Raw genomic sequence first — 13,009 nt, 5'->3', positions numbered from 1 at the left:
GAAAGTCAAAAGACGTATAGGGGAATACCTCAGCAATATTAAAAAAAAGAAACCTGGGCCCCCTTGGTAGAGCATTTTACAAGATGTTATCACTCCCTTGCTGATTTCAAGTTTTGGGTTGTAGAAAAAAATAAGTGGAGAAAATAGTAATATTTTGTTAAGGAAAGAAATAGCATGGATTTTGGAATTTGGATGAGGGCTAATAAACTGTAGCTCAATCCAGACAAGACTGAGATGCTTCTAGTGGGTGGTTCTTCTGACTGGATGGTGGATGTCCAACCTGTCCTGGATGGGGTTGCACTCCCCCTGAAAGAGCAGGTTCGTAGCTTGGAGGTTCTCCTAGAGCCATCTCTGTCACTTGAGGCTCTGGTAGCCTCGGTGGCACAGAGTGCCTTCTACCAACTTTGGTTGGTGGCCCAGCTATGCCCCTATGTGGACAGGGATAACCTGGCTTCAGTTGTCCATGCTCTGGTAACTTCCAAGTTAGATTACTGCAATGCACTCTACGTGGGGCTGCCTTTGAAGATGGTTTAGAAACTGCAGCTTGTGCAAAATGCAGCAGCCAGATTGGTAACAGAGACCAGACAGTTCAAACATATAAAAACGATTCTGGCCTGCTTGCATTGGCTGCCTGTATGTTTCTGAGCTCGATTCAAGGTGCTGGTTTTAACCTATAAAGCCTTACACAGCTTAGGACCACAATACCTGATGAAATGCCTCTCCCGACACGAACCCACCCGTACACTACGCTTGACATCCAAGGCCCTCCTCCGGGTACCTACTTTGCGGGAAGCTGGGAGTCTGGCAACAAGAGAGAGGGTCTTCTCAGTGGTGGCCCCCAAATTATGGAAAGATCTCCCTGATGAGGTGTTCCTGGTGCCAACACTGTTATCTTTTCAGCACCAGGTCAAGACTTTCCTCTTCTCCCAGGCATTTTAGCATGTGTTTTTAAATTGCTTTTCAAAAATGTGTTTTTAAATTTGTATATTTGTTTTTAATGTTTTTAATTATTGTAAACCGCCCAGAGAGCTTCGGCTATAGGGCGGTATACAAATGCAATAAATAAAATAAAATAAAATAAAATAATTAAAAATGCTGACCCCTGGTGGCCTTAATGAGGGGCTGGAATTTCTTTCTCTCCTATAAGTTTTAACAAATATAGGTGATCCCTCCTGGGGTGGGTTAGATTTTAGTGTTATTGTTGGACTTTTAAGGCTCTAATGTGAATTGTATGTTTTTATGTTGTGCGTCGCCCAGAGTGGCTGGACAACCAGCCAGATGGGCGACTAATAAATATAATAAATAATAATAAATAATAGATTGTTTGTCCTCAGTTGCATGCAATTCCCTTATGATCAATTACTTACACTGGAATTAAGAGATTTAGGGATGCATATACATGAGTATGCTTATGAGAATTCTATGTGGTCTTCTATCATTTCAAGCAGTCCTGCTAGAGAAGAATATTACAGACCAATTTATGGAAGTGCAAAGTTTTGTTTATGTAGAATATGATTTCATGCTGTAATGCATTTTGCTTATTATGTGTAATAATGTAGTATGTCCTTGCAATTTTTTTATAGCCCCTGATGAAGGCCAGACAACATAGTGGCCAAAACACTTTCAGTTTTTTTTTAAAAAAAACCTTTTTATTCCTGGCTTTTTGGATGCTTGTCACTTTCTGCTTTAGGAGTACTTATGCCCAGCTGAGGCTGATTCACCAGTTGTGGCAATTCCTGGACCAGTATTGCCTGGCCTCAGTTGTCCATGCAATGGTGATTTCCCATCTGGACTATTGTCATACACTGTATGTGGGGCTGCCCTTGAAGATGATCCAGAGGCTGCAGAATGGGGCAGCCCAATGGGACCATGTGTCATTGATCCGGAAAGCATGGTACTGGGCTCAATTTAAGTTGTTAGTACTAGCATATAAAGCCCTAAATGGCTTGGGACCAAAGTATCTAAAGAGCACCTTCCTCAGTATCAACCATCTTGGACCCCGTGATTGGCAAGTGAGGCCTTGTTGATGATGCTGTCGCCAGGAGCTGCCCAGTTGGTGCTGACCTGTGACATGGCATTTTCAGTGGTGGCTCCACATTTATGGAATGCCCTCCCCAATGAGGTGTATCTATCTCCATCACTACTGACTTTCAGGTAAAAGGTAAAGGTGTCCCCGCATTTGTAGTGCGAGTCGTTTCCGACTCTTAGGGTAACGTCTTGTGACGTTTACTAGGCAGACCATATATATGGGGTGGGATTGCCAGTTCCGTCCCCAGCCTTTATTTACCCCCAGCATATGCCGGGTACTCATTTTACCGACCATGGACGGATGGAAGGCTGAGTGGACCTCGACCCCTTTTACCGGAGATTTGACTTCCTCCTTTCGTTGGAATCGAACTCCGGCCGTGAGCAGAGCTTTCAGCTGTGTTACTGCCGCTTACCCCGCTTCGCACCCGGGACTACCGGGTTGCGGGGCGTGTTTGCGGCCTGGGTGAAGCCTGAGCCTCCATGTCTGGAGAGGGCAAGCGTGCCGGACTGGGGTGACACAGTCATGGCGCGCTTCTAGAGGGGGCGGGGCATGCGAGCTTACTTAAGCTCGTGCCATCCGCCCCCTCTCCCTCTTCATAATTGTGGCTGCAGAGTACCTGCGCTCCTGGCGTTGTGTGCGACACCATTTTGGAGCGCGAGTCAGCAGCGGCGGCGCCATTTTGGGCGAACGAGTCACAGGCGTCGGCCTGATTCGGCCATGCAGCTTCGGCCGCAGACTCTGCGGTGGCGGCGGCGGCAGCGGCAACAGCGGCGGGCAACAGCGGCATGGCGGATCGTGCCCCTGCAACCTGGGGCATTCGACCGCCTGAGCTTCGGCCTTGAACGGCGGCGACGGCGGCTTGCGGCTTGCCCCCCCCTTCCCTTACAGTCTTGGCGGCTGCGGGGGAAGCGTTTTTGAGTGGCTGCGGGAAGCTATTTTAAACGGCTGCGATACCAGCTGTTTGGCGGCTTCCCGCAACTTGACGGCTTGACCACTCTGCGCCACAGAGAACATTGAAAACATTCCTGTTTCCCCAGGCATTTGATGGCTGAAAGGAACTATTCCTGGCAACCCAAAGACCACTGAATAGAAGAATGTAACTGTAACTGTGTTTTTGAATGTTTTTAAACTGTTTTTAGAATGTTTTTCCTTTTTGTTGCTGTTAAGTTGTTTTGTTATGTTTGCTGCCCTGGACTCCTTCGGGAGGAAGGACAGGATATAAATTTAATAAATAATAATGATAATAAATAACTTATTTGACCTACAGTTAACCAACTTATTTTGCTCCCTCACCAGTCAGTTTTTCAGTGTGCTGGTAGCAAGATAGACTAGTAAACAACTGTTTGTGGCTAAAGTCATAGAGATTTTTTTTTTAAAAAAAAGAATGAATACAAGGGGGATAGATGTTAAGAATCAGACAGTGAATGTTAATAGTTACCATCATCACCTTAATGATGCAGAAGTTAAAGGGAATGCACATTTCACCAGTTCAGATCAAATATGTCATAGATAACAATGTTGTTATATTTGCAAATTTTATATTCACAGAAGTTCCTAGGAAACAAGACCACTCCACAAATATAGCAATTTTATCTATCGAATTTTTCACCCATCCCTAGTGGTAACCATGGTGCATATGCAGACTCTTGCCTTGGCCTTCCTGCAGTAGGAGGATGGAACAGAATGTCCTATCTGTCCACATTCAGAATGTTGGACACACCAAGTAAACCTGTTTTCGTTTTTAAAACTGTGACCACAACCCGTTTGCTTTCTGAGCTTTTGTGATTTATTAAAAGACACTAATGGTGTTTCAGTTTGGTGTGTGGTAGGCTTCTTTGGTTGAGCTGGCAGGAGCCAAACCTACTTGTGCTTGTCTCAGATAAATGCATTATTTCCTCCCAAAATATGTATAAACCAACTCAGTCTTCAAGTAGGGAGGCCAGCATTTCCACAACAGCCCATTAGATGTGGTGGTTGTTTTTTTTACAAATGAAGTCTCTTGGAATTTATACCTCAGGGATTCTCTTATTTTTATTGATATGTAAGCTGTCTTAGAAGTCTTTTTTTGGATGAAGAGTGGGATAACATTATTTTAACCAATTTAATAAGGATAGATATCATTACTGGGGTCCTGCAGAAAGCTTTGGGCTGAACCAGAGGTTTTTTTTTTAAAAGCAGCATTCATGTATTTCATGTGTTCATTTAGTCATCAGGATGGTTGCCTTTTTTAGCATGTCAATGTTTTAAATAAGGTTATATTTGTAACATTCACTATTTTGGGGGGACAAGATGAACAAGCATACCCTCACTTTCAACAGAAAGTTTTGCTCGCTGCTCTTCATGAATGTGCAAATTGCACTTGCAAACATCAGAAGAATGACTTGTGAATAAATGACCTAGTCTGCAGTAACGGCTGGTGGGTCAGTATGGGCAGGGATGCATTGCTGACTTGGCTTCCCAATGCCGTGTGTCACTGCTGGCTACCAAGATGGAGAGGGGAAAGGCAGCTGGGAGCTCAGTGTGGATGCAGTGTTGAGACTGGAGATTGCCGGATAGTATGCAATGTAAATTGGTATGCTAGGATATGACAACCATCAGTGACTTCACCTAGGATGTAATCTGAATGGCATCAGCCATTCCCAAGATGTATCTTGGCGGAAAGTTATTGCAACCCCACTTTAAGTAACAATATCCCACAGAACCAATTTGACAAGGGTATATTAAAGTCTTGGATATGGATTCTAAAATTCTTGCTCAGCCATGAACATTACAGATGGCTTTGATTAATCCCCAGCTTCAATTCATCCATCTATAAAATGGGACTATGTACCATGTGTACCCCAGCACATTATTCTGAGCTTTAAATATAAAAAAGCATAACACTTGGTATACACAAATGTTACACCACTTCAGAAAACTACTGCTCTATTTCAAGTCAATAATAAATTATTTTTAAATAACTTCATAGTAATATATTTGGTTTGTATTGGTAAAAACTAGATTAGGCATGGTTTGCAAATATAGAGAGGCAGGCTTTGTCATATATCTACAAGGCTTGTGCTTAGCCGCTTCAAGCACCCTGCTATATAGCCATGAGCCTAAATCCTCAGATCACAGTGGAATTGTCTTCTTCCTCTCATTAGAACAGATAACTATTAGTATTTCATTTGTTCCTTCTCTAAGTCCCACTATCCCTCTGCTTTCAAAACCCCTATCTCAGCATTTCTCCTGACGCGTTTAGGCCTCTAGTACAGACTGTCAGACTTTTAGTGTCAGTCCCTGCTCCTTATACAGCAACCACAGGACTACCTGCATCTGCCTATTTCTATCTCTATTGAAGCAACAAGTTAAATGTAAGCTGTTGGTCCAGACAACGTTGGTTGGGCAACATGTCAATCTCTGTATTTGAACTAGTTATTTGACTCTTCTGTACACATTGCATTTGGCACTTCAAATTGTAAAGTCATTTTACATCTTGAGCACCACTGTCATTCTATAAACAATCCCCCCCCCCGTTTTTAAATCCAGACTGAGACTTGGTGGGTTTTGCTATTCCCCTCCCCCAAGCAATTCAAGTAAATATATAGCACAGTATCTTCTATGGCATCCAATGAGCACCAGATTATAGATCACAAATATCACTCCTCCATGATTATATATGTCATTTGTAAGTTCAAGTAACAACCAAATAGGGACATGTACTGGCTTAGTAATAAGAGACAAATGTGAAAGTCCAAGAATTACAAATAAATAGCTATGATTTAAGAAATAACCTGAATTTTTTTCCAAATAAAGCCTAGAAAGAGATGTGGTTTATTCAGCCTAGCAGGCATCTCTTCAAACACAAGCACATTAAAAATGAGCCAAGTCAGAGAAGCAACCATTTCTCATTCTGGCATAAATGGCAAGCAAAAATTTGTGTGTTGTACAACAAGCTAGTTGCATGGGAATAGTGGTCATTTCCCATGACTGTGAAACAATGAATCTTTGCCTAAAGCAGCACAGTAAGGCTTTTTGTAACTTTTTTTCCTTGCATAGTAAAGACAAAATGTGTTGTAGGATCCTCTGAGATTTTAATTAATTTCAAAAAGAAAATTATTGCATTAATTTGTTTTCTTCAAATATAATTTAGAATTACTAATTCAGTAAGGCTTTTCCCAGTTGCCTTTAATAAAATGATAGTGATGGGCTTATGGGAAGCATCTTAATTGTTCAGCATTCTATTTCTGTTTGACTCATTTTAGACCTTAGTTATTAACAAGTAAACTGCTGTTCATAGACCTTGGTACCTGATTCAAATGTCTACCTAGGGTGGTGGCTATTTTTAAAAGGTCTCAATCCTCCCCCCACATACACACCTTTGCCAACTGACTGAACATTGCACTTGTAATAAAAAGTGTGCTCATCCATGAGATTACATTCTTTCCTAATATTTACTTAACGATAAAGCTTTTAATTTTATCTGACCTTGTTGTAGACCAGTTTTATTCATCTAAAGTGATGTTGCAACAGTGTATATCTAAAATAAAGTTAATGGCTAAAGCCAGTATATATATATTTTTTCAAGCTTTCCTCTCTTGTTATAAAGGTACAAATCAAGGACATACTCAGTTAATTGACAGAAAGGGTAGGAAACATCTTAAGAAACACAGCTTGCATGATCTTTATCATTAGTGTTTTGATACTCTGATGCCTACTTATCTAGTTATCTGTGTCACTGATAGAAAGAGAGCACTTTAGTCCTTAAGCTATTGTGTAGTTGTATAGTATCAGGTTCCATTGTGGTATCAGATATCTAGCCAATCAAAATATTACACTGGTGTTTCTAAAATATAAAAGTTTTTTGTACATGTTTTGTATCTATAGAGATCTGTGAGGTCAACCTTCCCATTAATTACTAAAAAGGTTTTTAATTCTTGTGTTATTTCCTTTATTATCTTCATTAATATGCATGGACCTTTAAAATGTTATTGGAAAAGTTGCTTGCCTCAAATTTCAGCTCAAGAAATCGTGCTGATTATTTCTTTCTAGGCTTGTTTTACTGCAGCTCATTTAGACTATATTATTATTGCATAATTCATATGCTACATATTACATAGAACGATAGCTATATAATCTAGAGAGAGTTACACAACCCTCCCTGCCTATTACATATTTTCACTAGTTAGTACTATCTCTATGCTATGTACTTCTAGAAAGTACATGAACATCAACTTTATTGCATTGGAAAATACCAGGTACTGTTTCAGTGCTAAGATGTACTCTAATGTGGTCTGCTCTTGCTCTTACTCCTCGGTACTTAGTAAATAATAATAATAAATTTAATTTCTGTGTCGCCTATCTGGCCAAAGGCCACTCTAGACGACGTACAAAACAGTTAAAACACAATGAGATAAAATACAATAATACAATAAAAAACAGTATGAGAATAATACAGCAGCAACAATATTAAAACAGGGTAGGAGGCATTTCAGTCACAGTAATTAACCCTCCCCGGAGATCCCAAAGGCCTGTTGAAAGAGCCAGGTCTTTAAGGCTTTACGGAATACATTTAGGGAAGAGGCGTGCCGGAGATCTTGTGGGAGTGAGTTCCAGAGAGTGGGGGCCGCCACTGAGAATGCCCTCTCTCTTGTACCCGCCAATCTAGCTGTTTTTGTCGGCGGGATTGAGAGAAGGCCTTGAGTGGCTGATCTTGTCGGGCAGCATAATTGGTGGCGTTGAAGGCGCTCCGTAAGATAAACTGGGCCGAGACCGTATAGGGATTTAAAGGTTAATACCAACACCTTGAATTGGGCCCGGAAAACAACTGGAAGCCAGTGTAGATCGAACAACACTGGTGTGATGTGATCCCGGCGGCGACTATTCGTAAGTAGTCGAGCCGCCGCATTTTGTATAAGTTGTAATTTCCGGACTGTTTTCAAGGGTAACCCCACGTAGAGCGCATTACAGTAGTCCAAATGAGAGGTGACCAGGGCGTGTACTACCAGGGGGAGCTGATGAGCAGGAAGGTAGGGTTGCAGCCTTCATATGAGATGTAGTTGATACCAGGCTGCCCGGCTCACTGCCGAAATCTGAGCCTCCATGGACAGCCTGGAGTCAAGTACAACCCCAAGGCTGCGGACCTGGTCCTTCAGGGGTAAACTCACCCCACTGAACTTCAGGTCAACATCTCCCAACCTTCTTTTGTCCCCCACAAGTAGCACCTCGGTCTTATCGGGGTTCAGCTTCAGCTTGTTCCTTCCCATCCATCCACTCACGGATTCCAGGCACTTGGACAAGGTCTCCACAGCCAACTCTGGTGAAGATTTAGACGAAAGATAGAGCTGAGTGTCATCTGCATATTGGTGACACTGCAGCCCAAATCTCCTGATGATTGTCCCCAGCGGCTTCATATAAATATTAAATAGCATGGGAGAGAGGATAGAGCCCTGTGGCACACCACAATTGAGACGCCAAGGGTCTGAAACCTCCTCCCCCAATGCTACTTGTTGGTACCTATCGGAGAGAAAGGAACAGAACCACTGTAATACAGTGCCTCCAATTCCCAATCCCTCCAGGTGATGTAAAAGGATACCATGGTCGACAGTATCAAAAGCCACTGAGAGATCGAGGAGGACAAGAAAGGTGAATTCTCCCCTATCTAATGCCCTCCTCAAATCATCTACCAGAGCGACCAAGGCTGTTTCAGTTCCGTGACCAGTCCTGAAACCCGATTGGTATGGATCCAAGTAATCCGTTTCATCCAAGTGTGTTGACGACTGGTTGGCCACCACTCGCTCAATGACCTTGCCCAAAAATGGTAGATTCGAAATTGGGCGGAAGTTATTGAAAATTTGGGGATCCAAGGAGGGCTTCTTCAGGATGGGCTTTACAATTGCCTCCTTGAAGGCTGATGGCATCACACCCTCTTTCAAGGAAGCGTTTACCACCGCCTTAATCCCCTCACCCAATTTCTCTCTGCAGCTCATAAGGAGCCACGATGGGCAAGGATCAGTTAGACAAGTGGTAGGCTTCACAGATGAAAGCACCTTGTCCACATCCTCAGAAGGGAGAAGCTGAAACCAATCCCAACTTACCGGCATGCAACTGGCCAACTCTGGTTCATCCACTGTATCCACGGCGCACGGGATCGAGCTCCGTAAGTGTTCGATTTTGTCAGCGAAGTGCTTTGCTAATATATCACAGGAGGCCTTTGACTGTTCCAAGGGTTCGTGAGCAACTGGACCGACCAGGCTTCGGACCACCTGGAACAGCCTCCTGGGACAGCACTCCGCAGACGCAATAGAGGCAGCAAAGAAAGCCTTCTTTCCTGCCTTTATTGCCACTTGGTAGGCAGCTACTGCTGCTCTAACCTGTGTCTGGACATCTTCGGAGCGAGATTTCCGCCACCGGCGCTCTAGTCGTCTCACCTCCTGTCTCAAACTACGCAACCGCAGTGTATACCATGGTGCTAGTTGAGTTCTATTCAGGGGGAGAGGACGTTTCGGAGCCACCCGGTCTAATGCCCTGGTGATCCCATCATTCCACTCCTTCACCAGGATTTCGACCAGGCGACCTTCAGCAGGTTCCAATTCCCCTAGCGCAGTCAGGAATCCATCCGGATACATCAGGCGCCTGGGGCGGACCATTCTAATAGGTCCTTCACCTTAGCACCTTCTGTTTCCAAGCTCTGTATGCAGTTTCAGAAAAGATGGGAGCTATTAGTAGGGCCAATTGAAAGCCACAACAGCAGAAGAAGGGGCTGATAAATCTTAAAGCTTATTCAGCTCACTAAGATACAATGGAGGTGAAGAGAAACATGGTGTTGCATATCAGAAATACACCAAAATGGATACATGCACCCTACCCAATTTTCTAGCTGTCCTTTGTATGTTTATGGGCCCATAGAGTTTTTATATTAGAATGTACTTTCCTGGCAGCTGTTGATGTCAGAATGGGGTAGGGGGGAGTGGCCAGCTGCTTCTCATACTCACTGAATGTATGACAAAATATAGAGGCATTATTAGAGAAGGAAAATGGCTTTAAGCCTCTTACACCTGGAATAGAGGTAGTTGAGCCTTCAGGTGAAAATCTGGTTGTTAAAGCTCCTGCATAATTTGCTTCTTATATTGTTGTGTCATGGGTTCAGTATAAATAAAGCCACGACTAGAGTTGCCAAGTCTCTGGTATTTGCCCAGAGACCCTGGATTTTTGGGGTCCTCTCCAGTCCCTTGGCAAGTCACCCCAATCTCAGCTTGCATTTTAAAAAAAAGGTTTCTAGGTGGTCTGGTTCAAGAGATATACACAAAAATGTCAGCCCCCCCCTGCAACATCTGTTAAATCAGCTTGTACCCGGCTGCTCTAACCTCATCTTTTCAGGTTTGTAGCCAATAAGTGAAGTCAGAGTTGTTATTGACAAGGAATTTGTTGACCTACAGGCAATAGCTAGAACACATGGCAAGGCCAGAAAACTCTTGTTTTTTTCCTGCTTGTCTGAAAATCTCATAAACTGAGTAAGCTATGAATAGGAGATCTAAACACCATTACAATGTGTTGTTTTTTTAATTATGAGGAATCAAACAAGTTTAAATTTTCCTGGGCTGTTGAAGAAGGCACTTGAAGTTGCAGTTCTGTGCACATATCCCTGTTTGAGTAAGCCTCATTGAATACATTGGACCTTGCTTCTAATATACATAGGATTACACTATAAATAACTTTACAGGTTGTATAAAAAATAAACATCTTTGACAGACATGCTTATATAAATATTTCTTCATACTATGTCCTGATAAGTATCTGATTTTACACTTGCACATTATTTACATTTTAAGCGTGCTCTTCTTCCTTGGGGTGGGTCATGGTTCTCCTCTGTTGTTTTCATCCTGAGGTGCAGATTAGGCTGAGAGAAGTTGATCATCCCATAGTCACCCAGTAAACTTTATAGCTCATTTCCATTTTAGAAAATTAATTAAAACAATTTACATGCAGGCAAAGTTTATGAAGTAGATCCACACAATACATTTAAAGCACATCCAACTCACATTTAAGGCACATGACTTTCCCCAAAGAATCTTGTGAAGTGTAGTTTCCCCCCACAGTTGTAATTCCCATCACCATTAACAAACTACAATTCCCATGATTCTGTGGTGGGATTCATGTGCTTCAAATGGGTATTGAATGTGCTTGAAATGAATGTTGTGGATCTGCCCTAGGTATGATGTACATTCATAAAGAACAATTTAAAAAGATACTTTTTCAAACAGGGAATGGGCTGTAGTTCAGTAGCAGGGCACATGCTTTGCATGCAAAGGTCCAAAATTCAATCTCTGGAAATGACTATTGCCTAGAATCCCGAAGAGCCAGTACTAGTCCATGTCATCAGCACTGAGCTGGATGATACCAAATGGCCTGTGTGGTATAATGCAGATTCCTTTATTCCTAAAAGTGGAAAGAGATCCGAGGGCCACAGTGACTCAGAGATTTATTCATGTATTTTATTTACAACATTTATATGCCACTTTATTGAAAAAAATACTCAAAGCTCTCTACAGAATGAATTAATACAATAAAATTATTGGCAAAAACAGTTAAAAGACAGGTATTTACAAATATCCAAAATAATAAAACCAACAATGAATTAAAAACAGACAAAAAACATAATAGCTTCTACATGCCTGGGTAGGCTTGCCAAAACAAAAATGTTTTTAGCAGGTGCTGAAAAGAGTACAATGAAGGCGTTTGCCTAATGTCAATAGGCAGGGAATGCTAAAGCATAGGTGCTGCCACACCAAAGAAATGATTTCTTACAATTGCAGAACAACTACTATGTGACATCAGTAACATGAAAAGCATACCTTGAACTTGGCCTGGTAGCAAATGTGAAACCAGTGCAGATTTTGGAGGAGAGTTATGTGCTGATAGAGTCTCACTCATGTCAGTAATCATGCCACAGCACTCTACACTAACTGCAACTCCTGGGTCAGGTTGTGCTGCATGGGGATTTCTGTGATCTTGGCTGACGGGCTGCCAGGATTTTTTTTTTTAGTTTTGGTGTTTGGCCAGGAATCCTGACTGGTTGCAGGATGCTGAGTTTGCTGCCTTACTCATAGGACTCTTGTTGTGGTTGGCATGTACTGCATTTAGGAAATCATCACTGTGTTTTCTTTTTCTATTTGCATTTCATTTACCTTTAACCTTACTCCCTTACACTCATGGAAGCAACAACAGTGGTTCCATGTGGTCAGCTCAACCTTCTAAAACCCACTCATGATGCACCTTGTTGGTTGCATGATGGTTTGTTTCTTGCTCAATAGTGGTGAAAGAGAATTCACATACTGGGAACTGTGGCTGCAATTGTTGTTGTTCCCAAGCTGCTGCCTGTGAAGGTAGACAAAACCATGTGTGTTTTCTCTCTGTCAATTATTACTCACTGGAATTGGGTTGGCTTCAAAGTGAGTTTATAGCAGCTCACGGGGTAGGCAGCAAAGGGTAGAGAATCTTCTTACTCTTACTCATTTCTCAAACCTCTTTCAGAAGTGAAGTGTCACGTTTGTAAAGAGGTTTGGAGCAGCCATGTTAAAAGGCAGGGGCAGAGCATTCCAGGCAGGGGTTGCCAACCTTGCTTGGATATGGATATCTTTGCAGAGGATCCATTGTCAAGCTTTACCAACAGCACAAACCATATCTAATCAAATGCAAGTCCTATTGAGTTCTATGGGGCTTAGTCCCTTAGTAAGTGTGTTTAGAATTGCAGCCTTCAGGGACATCCATCTTTACTCGTGAGTGCTCCCATCTAACATCTCCTCAACACTAGGCTTCTTTCTTCCTACAGTGGCCTTCTGGTGACTGGCCTGGCCTGAGGGCTAGATTGAATGTTCCCTACCCAGGCTCCCTAAGCAGGTGAGAAGGAATGATTGTCACTTCAGCTGGACATGGGAACACCATATTTTAGCTAAGATTTCTATCTTAATTTCCAATCAGAGAAATGTTTTTATTTGAATT

This window comes from Rhineura floridana, chromosome 9 (genome assembly GCF_030035675.1).
Source record: "Rhineura floridana isolate rRhiFlo1 chromosome 9, rRhiFlo1.hap2, whole genome shotgun sequence".
Lineage (NCBI taxonomy): Eukaryota > Metazoa > Chordata > Lepidosauria > Squamata > Rhineuridae > Rhineura > Rhineura floridana.
The sequence above is the reverse complement of the archived record's forward strand: the minus strand, read 5'-3'. Positions refer to the sequence as shown.